The sequence below is a fragment of the Bufo gargarizans genome, chromosome 8 (genome assembly GCF_014858855.1).
Source record: "Bufo gargarizans isolate SCDJY-AF-19 chromosome 8, ASM1485885v1, whole genome shotgun sequence".
Taxonomy (NCBI): Eukaryota; Metazoa; Chordata; class Amphibia; order Anura; family Bufonidae; genus Bufo; species Bufo gargarizans.
In genome coordinates this window covers 144,124,742-144,142,898 of record NC_058087.1, presented here as the reverse complement: position 1 = coordinate 144,142,898, position 18,157 = coordinate 144,124,742, and the positions used below count along the sequence as shown (strand labels likewise).

The 18,157-nt window shown below is 44.6% G+C and overlaps 1 long non-coding RNA gene across 1 annotated transcript in view; it reads right to left on the bottom strand.

The window, feature by feature from the left end:
• LOC122945093 overlaps positions 1-5,627 on the bottom strand; it is a 73,297-nt gene extending 67,670 nt beyond the window's left edge. The window contains exon 1 of the long non-coding RNA XR_006391091.1: positions 5,531-5,627. This is a non-coding gene — a long non-coding RNA (uncharacterized LOC122945093). The remainder of the gene's footprint in view (positions 1-5,530) is intronic.
• Positions 5,628-18,157: the final 12,530 nt, after the last annotated feature.

Sequence of the window (18,157 nt, the reverse complement as noted above, 5' to 3'; positions counted from 1 at the left end):
CGCCAATCGTTCCAGGATCAGCGTCAACAAACGCCTTTCTTCCCGTCCAGAGGCACCTTCGGAAGGTCCAGAGGGTTCAGAGGAGCTCAGAGTTCCCGACGTCCATTTGGTAAGTCCCCATTTGTGTCCTCTGTCTTCTTCCCTATGCATAGGGGGCAGGCTCCGACATTTTTTGCATGCCTGGGATCGCATCACCTCCGATCCGTGGGTCCTTTCCACGGTCAGGGGTTTTCAGATCGAACTTATAGACGCCCCGACTTGTCTGCCCCCCTTCAGACCGCGAGAGTTCTCCCCAGAGTCTCGCAGACTCATAGACACAGAACTCTGGTCCCTTGTGGAAAAGGGCGCCATAGAAAGAGCCCCAGACCCTTGCGGGGGAGTGGTCAGCGATATTTTCCTTGTGGAAAAGAAAGGAGGGCAGTTCCGCCCGGTGATCAATCTGAAGAATCTGAACGTGTATGTGCGATACCGCCATTTCAAAATGGAGGGCATTCATCTACTCAGGGATCTTCTCCTCCCGGACGAGTGGATGGTCAAACTCGATTTGAAGGACGCCTATCTCACGGTTCCTATCGCTCAACAGTCCAGGGATCTGTTGCGTTTCCGGTGGGGGGATCAGATTTGGCAGTTCACTTGCCTCCCGTTTGGCCTCTCATCAGCCCCTTGGTGTTTCACCAAACTCATGAAGCCGGTGGTTTCCTGGCTTCGGGGGCAGGGTGTCCGTCTGATAATTTATCTGGACGACATGCTGCTCATTGCTCGGGATCCCTCCACGCTCCTTACCCATCTGCGTCTGTCCGTTTCTCTGCTCACCGGTCTGGGATTCGTTATCAATCACGAGAAGTCTTGTCTCCAGCCTTCCAGGTCCATGGAATTCCTGGGTTTCAGAGTGGACTCTTCCACCCGCACTCTCTGTCTACCGATGTCCAAGGTTCGAGCCATCCGGAGGGAATTACGTCACTCTCTCCGGTTGCCTCACGTGTCCCTCCGTCACTTAGCCCGTGTCTTGGGTCTCCTTTCTTCCTCGATTCAGGCGGTCTTCCCGGCTCCCCTCCATTACCGGGCGCTTCAGCGGCTCAAGATTGCCCACCTTCGGGCGGGCGCCTCCTACGGGGAATTGGTGGTCCTGGATCAGGACACCAGGGACGAGTTAACGTGGTGGATTCACAATCTCGACGCGTGGAACGGCAAGGCTATCGTGGGTCCTCAACCGGACGTGGTGATAGAATCGGATGCCAGTCTGCAGGGATGGGGCGCCCGCTGCGAGGGCGTTTCCACCGGAGGTCCTTGGTCCACGTCGGAGTAGTCTCTGCACATCAACACGTTGGAGCTGCTGGCAGGGTCCTTCGCGATTCGGAGCTTCGTCGACGGCAAGGTCAACGCTTGCATACGTCTCAGGATGGACAATGTGTCGGCGGTCCGGTATGTGAACTCCATGGGCGGCACTCGATCGGCAATGTTGACTCATCTGGCGAAGGAGTTCTGGTCCTATTGTCTGGACAGGGGTATAACAGTTGTGGCGGAGTACATTCCTGGTCTCCTCAACGTTCATGCGGATTGGAGTTCACGCTACATCTCGGACTTCAGCGACTGGATGTTGGATTCAGCGGTGTTCTCCTCCATCGAATCCCTCTGGGGCCCGTTCTCCGTGGACCTTTTTGCTTCTCGTTGGAACGCCCAGCTGCCCAGGTACTACAGTTGGAGGCCGGATCCTCACTCGGAGGCGGTGGATGCATTGCTCCAGGATTGGTCGGGCGCTCTCTTATATGCTTTTCCACCCTTCGCCTTGATTCCCCGGGTATTGTCTCAGGTACGTCGCCAGCAAGCGGAGTTGGTTCTGGTGGTTCTGTTCTGGCGGCCACAGACTTGGTTCCCACAGCTCATGGAGCTATTGATTGCGGACCCGATCCTTCTCCCGGCCCATCTCGATCTCCTTCTAGGCCCGCTGGGTCAACGCCATCCCCTGCTATTGGACAACGCTCTCCGTCTTCTGGCTTGCAGGATATCAGGGGTCGCTGGGACATCGAGGGGATATCGGAAACGACTAGATTCCTTCTGGAAAGTGCGTGGGCCCCCGGTACAATTCGGGCATACCGAGCAGCCTGGGGAGTTTGGTCTCGTTGGTGCTTGGGACGGGACCTGGATCCCGTTTCGGCTCCCGTAGAGGAGGTATTGCGGTTTTTGTCCTCCCTCTTCGAGGATGGCAAGGCCTATCGTACTATTAATTTGTACAGGTCAGCCATTTCTTCCCGTCATCAGGGTTTCTCAGGTCTTCCGGCAGGCCAACATCCTCTGGTATGCCGTTTGCTTAGGGGTTCTCGTCTCTCTAGACCTCCTAGACCTCGGTTCTCCTCTTTGTGGGATGTTTCCCTGGTCATAGATTTTTTGTCTCGTTGGCCTTCTAATGCGGATCTTTCGCTGTGTCAACTCTCGGCGAAGCTTGTGACTCTTTTCTGCTTAGTTTCTTGTAAGCGCGTCTCGGATGTCCGTGCTTTGGACTTTAATGCGGTCTCTTTCACGCCGGAGGGGATTTCTTTCAGTATCTCTCGTCGTACCAAGACGGGCATTTCTACAGTCGCCTACCCGGCTTTTTCTGATTGCCCCGCGGTTTGTCCGGTGTCCTGTTTTAGGGAATATCTCTCGCGGACGGCGTCCCTGCGGTCTGGGGAGTCGCGGCATCTTTTTGTGTCTTTTCGTAGGCCGTTTGCCCCCGTTGCTAGTGTTACCCTTTCTCGCTGGGTCAAGTGGATACTCTCGCTTTCGGGGGTCGATACTTCCATCTTTACGGCGCATTCGATTCGGGGGGCTTCCGCTACGTCTATGGCAGTTTCTGGAGCCCGTTTGGAGGATATTTTGCAACTGGCTGACTGGTCCAGAGCCTCTACATTCAGGGATTTTTATTTTCGTCCTGAACCTCACGCTTTTTCCTCTGTTATTTCTTCACTTTGAACTAGCAATATGAGCCTCCGTGTCTTGTGATAAAATTGTATGATTTTCCTAAGTTATGACGTAAAGTCATGATTTTATTAAAGACACGGAGGCGAGTATTGCCCTCCCGTTCCCTCCCTTTAGTGGGGGGGGTTTTGTTTGCCTTATGTATTGCCGAGTGGTTTTACCGTTTTGTATCTGTGATTTTACATTTTTCGTTATGTTATTTATTCATTGTGTCTGTCAATTCAGTTCGGCTGTGACGTTGTTTCTAGTTAAGATTTTTCATTACTCTGAGATTACCATACTATTTTGTTCTGTATTCTCCTAGGTTGACTCTCCTGATCTGGGTTCGGATCCATGCTGGGCGTTTCCGGTCTGGTTTGCAGTTTTGGTCGTCTCCCGTTGGAGTGATCCGGTTTAATAGATCCCGGTCGTCTGGATGTTCGTGTCGTTGCAGTTGGTCAAAGAAAGAGGAAGTGGTCCCTGTGGAAGAGCTATTTATGGACTGATGGGAGGGAGGAGTTACCCTTAGGGGTGTTTCTTTTGTTGTTACTATGGTTACTCTTCTTGCTGCTATGGAATTTAGTAAAGGAAGAGAAAGCAATACTCGCCTCCGTGTCTTTAATAAAATCATGACTTTACGTCATAACTTAGGAAAATCATACAATTTTCATTCAGATCTGATGGAACTCCACTGTAGATGTAGATCAAAGATTAAAGGGGTTCTCCGGGCTACAGATACACTGTATTCTCTGGATGGGTCATCAATATCAGATCGGTGGAGGGTTGTTTTTTGGTTTTTTTTACATGCTTCTCTCATAATGGGAAAAAAAAATAAGGTCTTATGCACAGTACTGTATTTTATATCTGTGTCCAATGAGCATTTTTTGGTCATTTCTGTTGGTCTGCAAAATAACAGACAGCACACAGACAAGAAAACTTATTTCTAGTAGTTAGCAGATTGCACATGGAAGGTGTTTGTATCTTGCGGGTTGATGATTTGCGGACTGCAACACATATGTGTGCATGAGGCCTAAGGTTAATAAAGGGTTATGAGGCAAGAAATCAGACTCTTATAGAATGTGCCCTGTACTTTTCGACCCAGCTTGCTATATTGATGAAAGCTATTCAAATTTCCTGGAGAAAGATGTTACCAGTTTTTCCATTTCTTATAATGTGTATAACACCATTCATTTGGCGCATGAAGTGGATTCGGTTGTACAAAAGATTACAACTATTAATTTAGGTGCTTTTGTAAAAGAAAACTGATCGAACAGGGGAAGAATGCAAATCAACATGTGCGTAGAATGATGACAGTGCCATAGATTTCTATCAGAGAACTGGTGAAAATGGGGATAGAACTGCTGGGGTGTAATGGCCGTGCCCACACTGCTCTCCCTTTTCAGAAAGTGGTGAGGGCGGTGTAGAAATGGCATTTGCAGAGAAATGTTTGCGTAAATGGTGTTCAAAAATGTGCAAACCCATAGTTTGCGACTTTATGTACTCCAGTTTTCCAGATGTAATGGGTTAATAAATCTCCCCCATGGTTTTGATTTTTCAGGTTTAATATCCTTTTGTTTTATACAGACCTAAATTGGTTGACAAAGAAGTAAACACGGATTTCCACTTGAATAAAAAAAAAAAAAAAGGGTTGGGAACGAAACTGAATGCACCAAAATGTATTCCGTACTGTTTGGTTGCTCTCCCACCACGGACAGAATAAAGCTGCAAGCAATGTAAGTCAATGGGGACGGATCCGTTTTCTCTGACACAATAGAAAACGGATCCGTCCCCCATTGACTTTCAATGGTGTTCAAGACCGATCCGTCATGGCTATAGAAGACATAATACAACTGGATCCGTTCATGACGGATGCATGCGGTTGTATTATTGTAACGAAAGCGTTTTTGCAGATCCATGACTGATCCGCAAAAACCGCTAATGTGAAAGTAGCCTAAGAAAAGCAAAGGATGATAATATACTACCTGAAAAGTCTACACAACAGCTAAGTTATCAGTTCAGGAGTCTTTTTCACCTAAATATTTTAGTTGCTTGAAGAAATCTACAATGCAAAGATCGTGTGCCATATAGTAATTGGCTGCAGCAGTCACGTGCCGTATACCTACATGTCACAAGACAATAAATTATGTGTAAAAGCGAACACCACGTGCAGCAGCACCCTGCTTTAAGGAGGTTGTACAGGATTGTGATATTGAAGGCCTGTCTCCAGGATCAACTTCAATAGAAGCAGCACTACAGTTACCAGCTCCGTCCGCTATATAATGGATGGAGCTGTGTTGTTTGGGTGCTGGAGTAACAATGAAACAGTTGCTTGGTCGGGGTGCAGGGTCTTGGACCTCTGCCAATTAGATATTGAAGGCCTATCCTGAGGACAGGCCAACAATAACCCGGACAACGCTTTTAAGGGCAGAATAACACTGGTGACAGATTCCCTTTAGGCCTAATGCACACGACCGTGTGTCGGCCTTGTCTGTGCTGCGGACCATAAATTGCGGACACAGACCTATTCACTTGAATGGGGTCCGCAATCCACATCCTACAGTCCGCTCTGCAAAAAAGTAGAGCAGGCACTACTTACCATTGAACACCTTAAGGGCTCTTTTACACCAGCGTGTCCGTTGCAGGAATTGCGATCCGTGTGAGAGAGAGAGATCCTGAGGTCTGTTCTACAGAAGCGCACAGCATTATCATGCCAGTGTGAAAGAGCCCTAAGGGAAATCTGACATCAGCAACCTCTCTATCCAGCTGTTTGCATAGACACATAGCTGTGGATCATCTGATAAAAACTGTTTGTGATCCAAGGCACCGTTCCCGAGATAATCATACCTTTTCTTTATATGGAAATTAGGCCTTGGTGCAATGAGGGTGTCACCATTGCTCTTGTTGAACTCAAGCTCCACTTATTTTTGCAGAGAGCCCCTGCCTTGCTGCTTTGATAGACTGGGCCACTCAGCTTGGGTGCAATTAGAGCAATAGTGACGCCCTCACTGTATCAAACACCTAATTTGCACATTAGGAAAAAGTATTGTAACTTTGGAAAAGAGCCTCAGATCAACAAAAGAAAAACTGTTTTAATGGGCACCTCGGTGGGTAGCACTGGTGCCTTTCAGCGCTGGGGTCCTAGGTTTGAATCCGACCAAGGACAACACCTGCATGGAGTTTTAGCCTAAGGCCTCATGCACACTGCCGTTGCCCGGCCCGCATACAGCTGGTCCGCAATACACGGGCACCGGCCGTGTGCACCCCGCATCACAGATGTGGACCCATTCACTTGAATGGGTCCGTAATCCGGTGTTGCGGTGCATAACTGAGGCACAGAACCACTACGGTGTGCTTCCGTGGTGTTTTTGTCCGTGCCTCCACACAGCAAAAAAATAGAACTTGTTCTATTTTTTTACGGTGCGGATGGATCATGGACCCATTCAAGTTGAATGGGTCTGGATGCGTCTAGGCTGCCGCACAGATGGGGACCGCAAATTGCAGTCCCCAATGCACGGAATGGCCGCACAACGGCCGTGTGCATGAGGCCTAAGGCTAAATGCACTTGATCAGGATTGTGTGCGGAAAATCCGCAACATAGGTCAGGTACATTGTATTCTATGAGAATTGGAAATTCTCATGTACACGATGCAGATTTTGACCTGCGGTGCGGATTTTAAAATTCACAGCATGTCAATTTATTTATTTTTTCCTGACCGGATTTTCTACATTCACTTAATCGGGAGAGGAAAATCCGCACCAATTGATGCAGATTTTCCTCATGGATTTCCCTGCGAACACCTGCGGATGTCAGTACATACTGTAAATCCTGAACATGTGCATTTACCTTAAATTACAATTTGCTAATAAAATGCTGCTACAAATAATTGCTCAATTTAGCAGTGAGATTTGTCTGAATCTGAACTTATTTCATAGCTATCCAGAATAGTATGTGCTCTGGACTCCATTTGCAAACTACATAAAATACAGGTAAGCTAATAAAAAAGCTTGCTTGGAATACTGTACTTTGCCAGTTTAGGCCTTTCACTATTATGTGTCATCTCAGACTTTCATTTCACTAGGATACACCATCAAAGTTAGGGCTCATGCACATGAATGTATTTTCTTTTCTTGTTTTTTTTTTTTTTTTTTTGCAGCCCTTATGAGGAACCATTCACTTCACTGCGGTCAAAAAACAAACAAAAACGGAAATGATTCTGTGTGTGTATGTCCGCGTGGCCTTTCCTTAAAAAAATAGCACGTCCTATTATTTTCCACATTATGGACAAGGATAGGACTGTTCTACTAGGGGACCAGTATCTGTGTTTTGTGGACCGCAAAACATCCAACGGTCGTGTGCCCTTAGATAGGTGTCCAACCCACCTCTGACGCCCGCACCGATCTCCAGAACTGGCCCCCAAAAGTGAAAGAGAGAGCAACTGTGCATGTGCAGTGTACTCTCTGTTCATTCCTATGGTAGTTCTAAAAAATAGCTGAGCAAGCTCACTCGGCAATTTTCAGACGTCCCATAGAAATGAATGGAGAGCACACTGCGCAAGTGTGGCCACCTCTCCCTTCTGATCACTGCTGTATCGGCTATTCGCGGCAGTCCCACAGGAATGAACGGAGGGCAGCTGCCCGTGCGCGGCTGCTCTCTCCGCTCATTTTAAAGTCACGCTCTCAAGATAAGTGCGAGCTCCTCTGGTACCTGCACATATCTGACTTTGGTAGCATATTCTAGCCATATGCCACCAATGTCTAAAATGAGACAACCCTTTAAGACTAAGCAGTTATGTGCAACTTTTAATGTCTTGTCTTTTTTTGTCTTTTCCAAAATAGTGTTTCCTTCTGTTCTATTGTCCTTGGAAACATCAAAGAATGTTTTGTTCCCAAAAGGAGATTACTGTAAGAATCTAATTTTGTGTAACTCATTTCCTGTAACATTTTGCCATGCTGTAGGAGGGCCCGACATGCAGATAAGGTTGTGTGTTTTCATTGAATAATTAAAAAGTATATCATTTATTAAAAAACACAAAACCCACAGATTAAAAACCTTGGATTCAATTACTGAACTGTGTGTGGACTGAATATAGGTCCAACACACAGACCTACAACCACCAGTTTCTAAATGAAAACATATAAACACCGCTGAGTAGTACAAAGTACCTGGATATAATATAAATAAGGCATCAAAACAAGAAAACTGAAAGAAAAGGGTTATTAATATATCCTAAGGGAGGAAAAAATGCAAGACAGCGACTCAACCTATCAACCGAATGGATCAGGGTGCTCACCTCTCGGTCCACCCAGACCATACGAACAGATCAGAAAAAGCAATGCAAAAATGAGGGGCACTCCGCGTTAGGGAATAGAGACAGCAAGTGAATAATGGCTAAATAATATTTATTCCATATGTATCATTTTTGATGCATTGACTTTTTATGATACATATGGAATAAATATTATTTAGCCATTATTCACTTGCTGTCTCTATTCCCTAACGCGGAGTGCCCCTCATTTTTGCATTGCTTTTTCATATCCTAAGGGAGACCTTTCAAATATAAATAATTATATATAACATGATCTAAATATCTGCCCCAATATATATGCGCATATACCGTATATATAATTAGAAATTATATAAAACAATAAGGCATCAATAATAATTCTCAGCTCGCATATGGTAACTGAACAACCCATATAATAATACACAAATAAAATGAACAAACAAATGTGTGTGGACATTAATAAATAACATAAATATAAATAGATGATTAGTGCAAGGAGCATAATTAGATAGATCAATCCACAATTCATAAATAAACGAAATACCGGTAATTCATAATTATTGGTGCACAAAATATAACTAAATAGCAAATCATATCATAAATGTACTAAATAATTCATATGTGTACCCAATATATACATAAATAAACCAATTAATATTTTATATATCATGGGGAAAAAAACTTTATAAAATGTATGAATAAAAAATTCATTAAATTGTGTTTCAAAACAACCCATGTAATTGTGCAATAATGCAAAATTTCATATACATATATATATATATATATATAATTAATTCATATTCATAATTCATAACCAAATATACAATGTGGATAAAAAGTAGTGATCCTTTTTTTGGACATAATGAATACTCACTAAACGCAGTTTATAGATTATAAAACGTGATGATAAAACATAAAAAGACTTGTGGGTCTGCACCAGGGAACAAAACAAAAAAAAGGAGAGGAAAACCTACTTTGGTGTGCTCCCTGCATTTGGTTTCTTTATCTTATTGTCTTTTTCGTGGGGTGTTATTCACTCCACACTTGTAGGGTGTAGCACCTTTCACCTGTTTCATTTTACGTCATGGCGGTTAATTTGGAGGCAAAGGAGGCCTCATGGAATTCATTGGTTTCCTCTGTATTCCATGAGACTGTTGGTGGTGAGGATAGGGGTGGTTTCAGATATTTAACTATGGAAATCATGCAAGCACATAAGTTGTTCACATGAGTGTGGTGGAATCTTAAGAGCTTGGAGGAGTGTCTTAAATGTAACCCTAGGGGGCTAAGAGTTAAAAAATTTACAGCATGGGAAGTGACCCCAGAATTTAAGCACACTTGGGAACAGGGATTACTCCAGTGCTCTAAAATACTGACGACCACGAAAAGGACAAAATCTAGATTGGGTGAGTTGGAGACTAAACTTGCGTTATGTGACAGGGACAAAGTGGATATGTTCTATGTGAAATTGAGGGAAACATTGGAAAATGATGACAAGGAAATAATGGTGGGCAAAAAAATCCAAATTTCAACGGGATAAATTGGATTTCGATAGGAAACAGGCCTTTAAATGGAAACATACTAGAACTATATGCAGCCAGAGCAAGACTAGGAGTGACAATATGGCAGCAAAAACGGTGGTCTCTGAAAATAGCAGTGATGGGGATTTTTTTATCCGAAATCAGCGACGACGGAGGATTAGGAGGGGATTACGTAAATCCCAAAAAAAAGAGGCCCTCAGCATCGCAAGGAAGGACAACAACTACCCGCAGGGGCGTAGCTAAATGCTCATGGGCCCTTGTGCAAACGTTTAGCTTGGGCCCCCCTTTCCTAAGTGCTTTGGGGCCAGGGGCAAAGACACACATACCCTTTGTTCTGCCTGAGTCAAAAATTGAAATGGCATCCCCCCATGCCAAATTATTGACCTAACCCCTTTCCTCCAGCCAGAGGTGTAACTTGACCAGCATGCACTTTCTATAATACTGGTGTCTTCTTATGTGGCACAAGGGTCTTTGGGCCCCCTCAAGCTCCGGGGCCCAGTAACGACTGCTACCTCTGCATCCCCTATAGCTACGTCCCTGACTACCCTCCATTTCACAAGAAACGCCTACAGCAACAATAGACCCTTTAAGCTCTGACTCCCTTCAGGTGATCAACCTCTCCTCACATATTTTGACAGCCGATGAGAAGTCAGTACTGGAGAAAGGTCTATCTTTTTCACCTATGTGGATAAGTTTGAGTTTGTGAAATATATTTATTTTGCAGACAGTTATGTTTTAGATTGATGTATGACTAACCTTCGATGGTCCATGATCTTGCAGAAGATAAACGAGGGGTATTTTCAGACCTTATGGACCTACTCCAAGAGAACAATTCCAATACAGGTAGGAGGTGTTTTACACTACATAGACTTTCTACCATTACCTTCTTTCGGTTTGTTTCCCAACATTAGTTTGTTCATTTCAAGCAATTCTACAGGAGATCCAAAAATGTATTCCGAACAATATTCATGGCAGAAACCTGGGGAAAGTGGAGCTTATTATGATCCAAAAATTGCAACGGAACACATAATTTGTGATCAAGGAAGCAGATAAAGGTGGGAATGTCGTTCTGTGGGATATTGATCTCTATGTCCTTGTCACGGCCATGGCCATGACCGTGACTCCCGAACCGCATGCGGTTGTCAGCGGTTTAGTTTGGTTGTCAATCACAGGTGAGGGCTGTGGTATTTGCCTCACCTGTGTTTGCCGCTGGCAACAGTATGTATGTGGCAGCATAGCAGTCTGAGCTGTATTGTGGCAGCTTGCTATGTTGTGCATGCAGTTGCACCTAGTAACCTTTCTGTTAGGTGTGTGTGTATGTGTGCACTAGGTTTTATGTTATTGTGTGCACTTCCCCTTTTAGTGGTGTTTTCCCTTCCCTGGTGATGGAAGGGTTAACTCCCTTTCTGTGTGTGTGAGACACTGGGTGTGTCTGTGTGGGTGTGGCCACTTAGGCCTATAAAGCCTCTGTGTTTTGCATGGCTCAGTGGGTTGCTTCAGCCATGCTTAGCTGGAGCAGCCTCCTGTGAATACCATCTTCCAGTAAGGGCCACCCTTCCGGTCATAAAATCCAAACCCCTGATGTTTAGTTTATGTCTGTTACCTTTGGCTTTTATTGCAGCTATGGATGTCCTGGTTCCTGTGTGTTTTTATGTGTGTGCTGTTTGTCTGTTTGTGCGGACAGCGTTTTCTGAGCACGGGTTCCAGTCAGCAAGGCTGTGGCAGGTTTGTGTGGAACTGTTTGGGTTCACCTGTCATGTTCATAGTTCTGTTCATGTTCCCCTTCTTTCATGCTGCTTGGCCAGTGAGACTCCTGCTCCTCCGTGCCTAGGAGGAGTAGGTTGTCTTACTCTGCTCCTTAGTTCAGGGCCATCCTGAGGGCTTGTAGGGACTATTAGGTTCCGGGGTATGAGCCCTCCTACCACCAGGGTCGGCTCATACGGACAGGAGACAGGGTCAGTGTTAGGGATGCAATAGGAGGTGACCTGCTCCCTAATTCTGTTGCCCTGACCGAGTAGCGACCGGACATTTCTGAGCATCGCACGGCTGAGGATTTTCCCCATCCTCAGCCGTGACAGTCCTTGAAGCAAAAAGACAACTGAACAACAGATTGTTTTACACTCGATTGCCCTCAGATCCGACTGAAACATTCAAGAAATTGGACAAGCTTCTAATTTCTACATACAAGTCGTATGTTCACGACTTCATGCATTTGAAGCTTACATGATTTTTCTCCACCGCTGAATACCCTGCTGGTCACATGTGACGTTGAATCGCTGTACTCCAACATAGCACACACGGATGGCATTACTGCCACAAAATATTTCTTGGCAAAATCTCTGATGGGTGATCCAGCTCACCATACCTTTTTGGGAAGTTTGTTGGCGTTCCTTCTCAACCAAAATGATTTTGTGTTCGGATTTTTTACAAGCAGATATCCCATACAGCAATGGGTGCCTGTTGTGTGCGCTCCTATGCCAACCTCTTTTTGGGTTGGTGGGAGGAGGCACACGTGTACCCATTGGAACTGTTCCTAGAACATGTTGTTGGTTGATTTAGTTACATCAACAATGTTTTATTTCTTTGGCAAGGACCAAAAGAGACATGTTAACAGTTTATTGGTTTATTGAATCGGAATCGACTCAACATTTTTCTAACACATAAGTTCTCTGAGACAGAGGTTGATTTCTTGGATTTGATTATTCGGATAGACGGTCCTCATATTACAACATCTCTGTTTCGCAAGAATACTGCTACCAATAGTTTACTTCACTACCACAGTTTCCACCCAACTCATCTGAGAAAGGGAATACCAAAAGGTGAGTTGTTAAGACTCTGCCGAAATTACACGTCTATGGTGGATTTCAAAGAAGCTTCCACGGACTAATCGTCACGTTTCAAGAGGAGGGGATATACCAAAAAGTTATCTCACAGGCATATGGACTGATTTGTACAAGTTTTTGGGCACACTGGTTCTTACCTCAGATAAGAGACTAAACCGATACATCGATGTTAAACTGAAAATTGTTGCCCGTAGAGCACCTAACTTGAAAGATAAATTGGTGTGAAGTCATTTTCAACGTCCTACAGGTATGATGGAGGGAGGTATGAGATTAGAAGGCACGTACCCTTGTGGTAATTGTAGCGTGCCAATTTATTTTATGTTCCGACGACTTCCCCAATCCTAGTAATCAGAAGAAAATTGTGTTAAAGAACTATGTGAATTGTCGCTCTAGAAATGTGGTTTACGCCTTATTGTGCCCCTACGGGAAGATTTACATCGGACAAACAACACAGGAATTACGGCTTGGCTTCTCGAGAAGGGTCTAGGAAGGACAAACCCCTTACGTCGGTTGCATCTCATTTTTTGGAATACCATGGAGGTAGGCATAGTGGTCTGAGGATTGCAGGGTTAGATCTAATCCGTGCCAATTTTAGGGGAGTACCTATGTCTACACAATTGCTTAAATCTAAATCTAGGTGGATTTTCAACCTGGGCTCTCTTACACCGTTTGGTTTAAATGAAGAACTTGCCTTCACTGGATATTATGCACAGTAAGGCCTCATGCACACGACAGTTGTTTTTATCGGTCCACAAAACGGGGTTCCTTTGTTCTGTGATCCATTTCCGTTTTTGTTTCCGTGTGTCTTCCTTTATTTTTGGAGGACCACCAGACATAAAGGAAAGTAAAAAAAAGTCTAAGACAGGTTTGCCATGCAAATGATAGGAAAAAAACGGATGCGGATGACAATATTGTGTGCCTCCACGTTCTTTAGTGGTCTCATTGACTTCAATGGGTTCGCGAACCGTTTTCCATGAAAATAATAGGACGGACTGGAACCACGGATCACGGATGCGGATGGCAAACGGTGCACTAGCCGAGTTTTCAACTGACCCATTAAAAATCAATGGGTCTGCAGAAAATCATGAAAAACGGCACAACGGACACAGAATAAAACAACGGTCGTGTGCATGAGGCCTAATTCTTGTCTTTTTACTATTTTTTTTGTGTACACTGGGTAATTTACTTTTGCTTGTTTTTTCTATATCTTTTTTTCACATTTTGGCACGATGAGCACTTGGCACTTCACTGTCCTGTATACGATGTGATCATGGGCACTGACACTTTGAAGACACCTGAGATCGTTCTCCAAATAACCTTTTCCTTGCTTACTGTTGCATTGACATGAAGATTAGCGAACAAAGTATGAACTGTGGCTTTCCTTCACACAAATACGTGTGATGAATTATGGACTTACCCGTGCTGTTTTATTCATTTATTTGTAGTATGTTTTCCTCTCCTATATATATTTTTTTTTTTTATTTATTTATTTGTTTCCTGGTGCAGACCCACAAGTCTTTTTATGTTTTATGTTTCATCATCAGGTTTTATAATCTATATACTGCGTTTAGTGAGTATTCATTATTATGTCCAAAAAAAAGGATCACTACTTTTTATCCACATTGTATATTTGGTTATGAATTATGAATATGAATTAATTTTATTAGATTTTATATATATATAATTTTGCATTATTGCACAATTATGTGAGCTATTTTAAAACACAATTTAATGAACACATTTTTTATTCCTACTTTTCATACATTTTTTTAAAAAAAGTTTTTTTTTCATGATATATGAAATATTATTTAGTTTATTTATTATTCATTCTGTTGGTGGCCGGATTGAGAAATGTATCTCCTTTTATCATAAGCTTACAATTTATACAGTGATAACAATGGTAGCAGCCAGTTCGAGTGGAGCCACACATTGCTCCACTCGAACTGGCTGCTACCCTTGTTATCACTGTATAAATTGTAAGCTTATGATAAAAGGAGATACATTTCTCAATCCGGCCACCAACAGAATGATTAAAATCACTCAATATTTGACTTGTGACTCATCCTACGTGGTCTACCAGCTGACATGTCCCTGTGGGAAGTGGTATGTTGGTGAGACCACGTGGGATGTGAAGACACGGCTAAATCAACACCGTTATTCCATCAGGAAAGAGAAAATGGATTTGCCCGTGTCTAAACATTTTAAAGAGGCAGGACACACTCAGAATGACTTGAAATTTCGCATATTGGAGCAGATAGAATTGGGGAGACGGGGGGGGGGGAGACAGACAAGCTCTCCTCAAAAAGCGTGAGCTATATTGGATATATACTTTGAAAACTTTAAGACCCAATGGGTGAAATGTTGATTTCAGGGTGGACTAGTGCTGCCTCACTCCGGGGACCGCCCGATCTGTATTCCCTACTGTAGGTTGAATGCACATGTGTATATATATATCAATCAAGTTAACTGCTATCTTTGTATGAAAGGTTTTCTTAAAACTTTTCCTCTTTCTTTGTTTTTAGATTCACAATATTCTCGGGGTCATGACTTAGGCGCTGTATGGTGTGAAGTACATCACTGATCCGGCTGGCTACCCATGTTCTCTTTGCATCTTATCCACATACAGGATGACTGGACTACTGTCGCAGCGGAGAGTAGTCCATACTGCTTTAGGCGCCTACCCATACAGTCTTTATATTTATTTATTTTTTTCAAGGAGCTTGGTTTATTATTATCACTATTATAGATAGCTCTGGCATGGACACGTAATGCACGGGTGAGAGAGTGGTGTCCCCTTGTGGGGGATGAGTGGCGGTTCGCGGGGAGCCCCCTGGCGACGCCATGTCCCCCCTAAATGGACACTGATGGGACCACTAACGTGGCTCATCACTGTCAGGTGACACCCTTCCTCTACTTCATGTATACCTTATATTGTTCCTTTTTGGCCAGCATAACGGGTTGATAAGACGCTGAATCTAGGGATCCCACATGTATATGCCATGGGGATCGCAGGTTCGTAGTATTCTAGACCCCTATACCAACATAGGATTCTTTAAAACCCATAACCAGCAAAAACCTGTTTCTTGCATTTGATGTCATTCATTCACATGACTGTGGTGATGTGATGACTGATCGTTGGCTCCTATCCAGTGGCGTCTCTAGCTTTCAAATTTTGGGGGGGCACACTGGGGGCCAGGACAAAAGTAGGGGGGGCAGCTATAACAACTATATGTGTAGAGGTATACTGTATATTGTGTGGCACAGTGTAGAGGTATACTGTATATTGTGGTGCACAGTGTAGAGGTATACTGTATATTGTGGGGCACAGTGTAGCGGTATACTGTATTTTGTGTGGCACAGTGTAGAGGTATACTGTATATTGTGGGGCACAGTGTAGAGGTATGCTGTATATTGTGTGGCACAGTGTAGCGGTATACTGTATATTGTGTGGCATAGTGTAGCGGTATACTGTATGTTGTGTGGCACAGTGTAGAGGTATACTGTATATTGTGTGGCACAGTGTAGCGGTATACTGTATATTGTGTGGCACAGTGTAGAGGTATACTGTATATTGTGGGGCACAGTGTAGCGGTATACTGTATATTGTTGGGCACAGTGTAGAGGTATACTGTATATTGTGTGGCACGGTGCAGAGGTATACTGTATATCGTGTGGCACGGTGCAGAGGTATACTGTATATTGTGGGGCACAGTGTAGGCTATATGTGTATAACATAAACATATTTCACATGAACACTTACAATTACTTGGCTTGGCCCTTGGGGATCTCGGACGCCACTTCAACACTTTGGCCGGGGGCTCGGCGGAGCTGATGTTGTGTTTTATCCTAATGAGAAAGATTTCATAATAAGGATTTGGAGAAGGGGCAGAGGGATAGCAGAGCAGGGAGAGGCTGGTGCTGCTACTAGGGGGTCATACCATGGGGGAGTAATAAAGCCCACCATAATGCCCCCCCAGTAGAAATTATTCTCCTTATAATGTGACAGTGCAAAAAATACCCCCTTATGCCCCCAGTTGAGCTAATGTCCCCCATAATGTGCCAGTATAAAATACCCCTATATATCCTCTCCCCCTTCCTCTTAGTGCCCCCCATAATGTACCAGTATAAAATGCCCCAGTAGATGCCCTCAGTGTCCCCCATAATTTGCAAGTATAAAATACCCCTTCTTAGTGCCCCCCGTAGATGACTCCATAGTACTCCTCTCCCCTCTTCCCCATAGTACCCACCATAATGTGTCCCAGTATAAAATTCTACTGTACAGAGCCCCCCATATAAAACACCCCTTATTTGTGGCCTCAGTAGATGCCCCTATAGTGCCCACCAATAATGTGCCAGTAATAAGTGCCCTCAATAACGTGCCACTGCCAGTAATAAGTGCCCCCCATCACGTGCCAGTAACAAGAGCCCCCCAATGTGCCAGTTATAAGCCCCATCACGTGCCAGTTATAAGCCCCCATCACGTGCCAGTTATAAGCCCCCATCACGTGCCAGTTATAAGCCCCCATCACGTGCCAGTAATAAGCCCCCCATCACGTGCCAGTAATAAGCCCCCATCACGTGCCAGTAATAAGCCCCCAATGTGCCAGTAATAAGCCCCCCATCACGTGCCAGTAATAAGCCCCCCATCACGTGCTAGTAATAAGCCCCTCCATTACGTGCCAGTAATAAGCCCCCATCACGTGCCAGTAATAAGCCCCCCATCACGTGCTAGTAATAAGCCCCTCCATTACGTGCCAGTAATAAGCCCCCCATTACGTGCCAGTAATAAGCCCCCATTACGTGCCAGTAATAAGCCCCCATTACGTGCCAGTAATAAGCCCCCCACGTGCCAGTAATAAGCCCCCCATTACGCGCCAGTAATAAGCCCCCCATTACGTGCCAGTAATAAGCCCCCATTACGTGCCAGTAATAAGCCCCCCATTACGTGCCAGTAATAAGCCCTCCCATTACGTGCCAGTAATAAGCCCCCCATTACGTGCCAGCAATAAGCCCCCCCATTACGTGCCAGCAATAAGCCCCCCATTACGTGCCAGTAATAAGCCCCCCATTACGTGCCAGTAATAAGCCCCCCATTACGTGCCAGTAATAAGCCCCCCATTACGTGCCAGTAATAAGCCCCCCATTACGTGCCAGTAATAAGCCCCCCATTACGTGCCAGTAATAAGCCCCCCATTACGTGCCAGTAATAAGCCCCCCATTACGTGCCAGTAATAAGCCCCCCATTACGTGCCAGTAAGGCTGAGTTCACACGAGCGTGACAGATTTGGTCCGGATGCGTTCAGGGTGCGTTCAGTTAAACTCGCACCATTTTGCAAGCAAGTTCAGTCAGTTTTGGCTGCAATTGCGTTTAGTTGTTCAGTTTTTTCCGCGCGGATGCAATGCGTTTTGATGCATTTTTCACGCGCGTGATAAAAAACTGAATGTTTACAAACAACATCTCCTAGCAACCATCAGTGAAAAACGCATTGCATCCGCACTTGCTTGCAGATGCAATGCGTTATTAACGCAGCCCCATTCACTTCTATGGAGCCAGGGC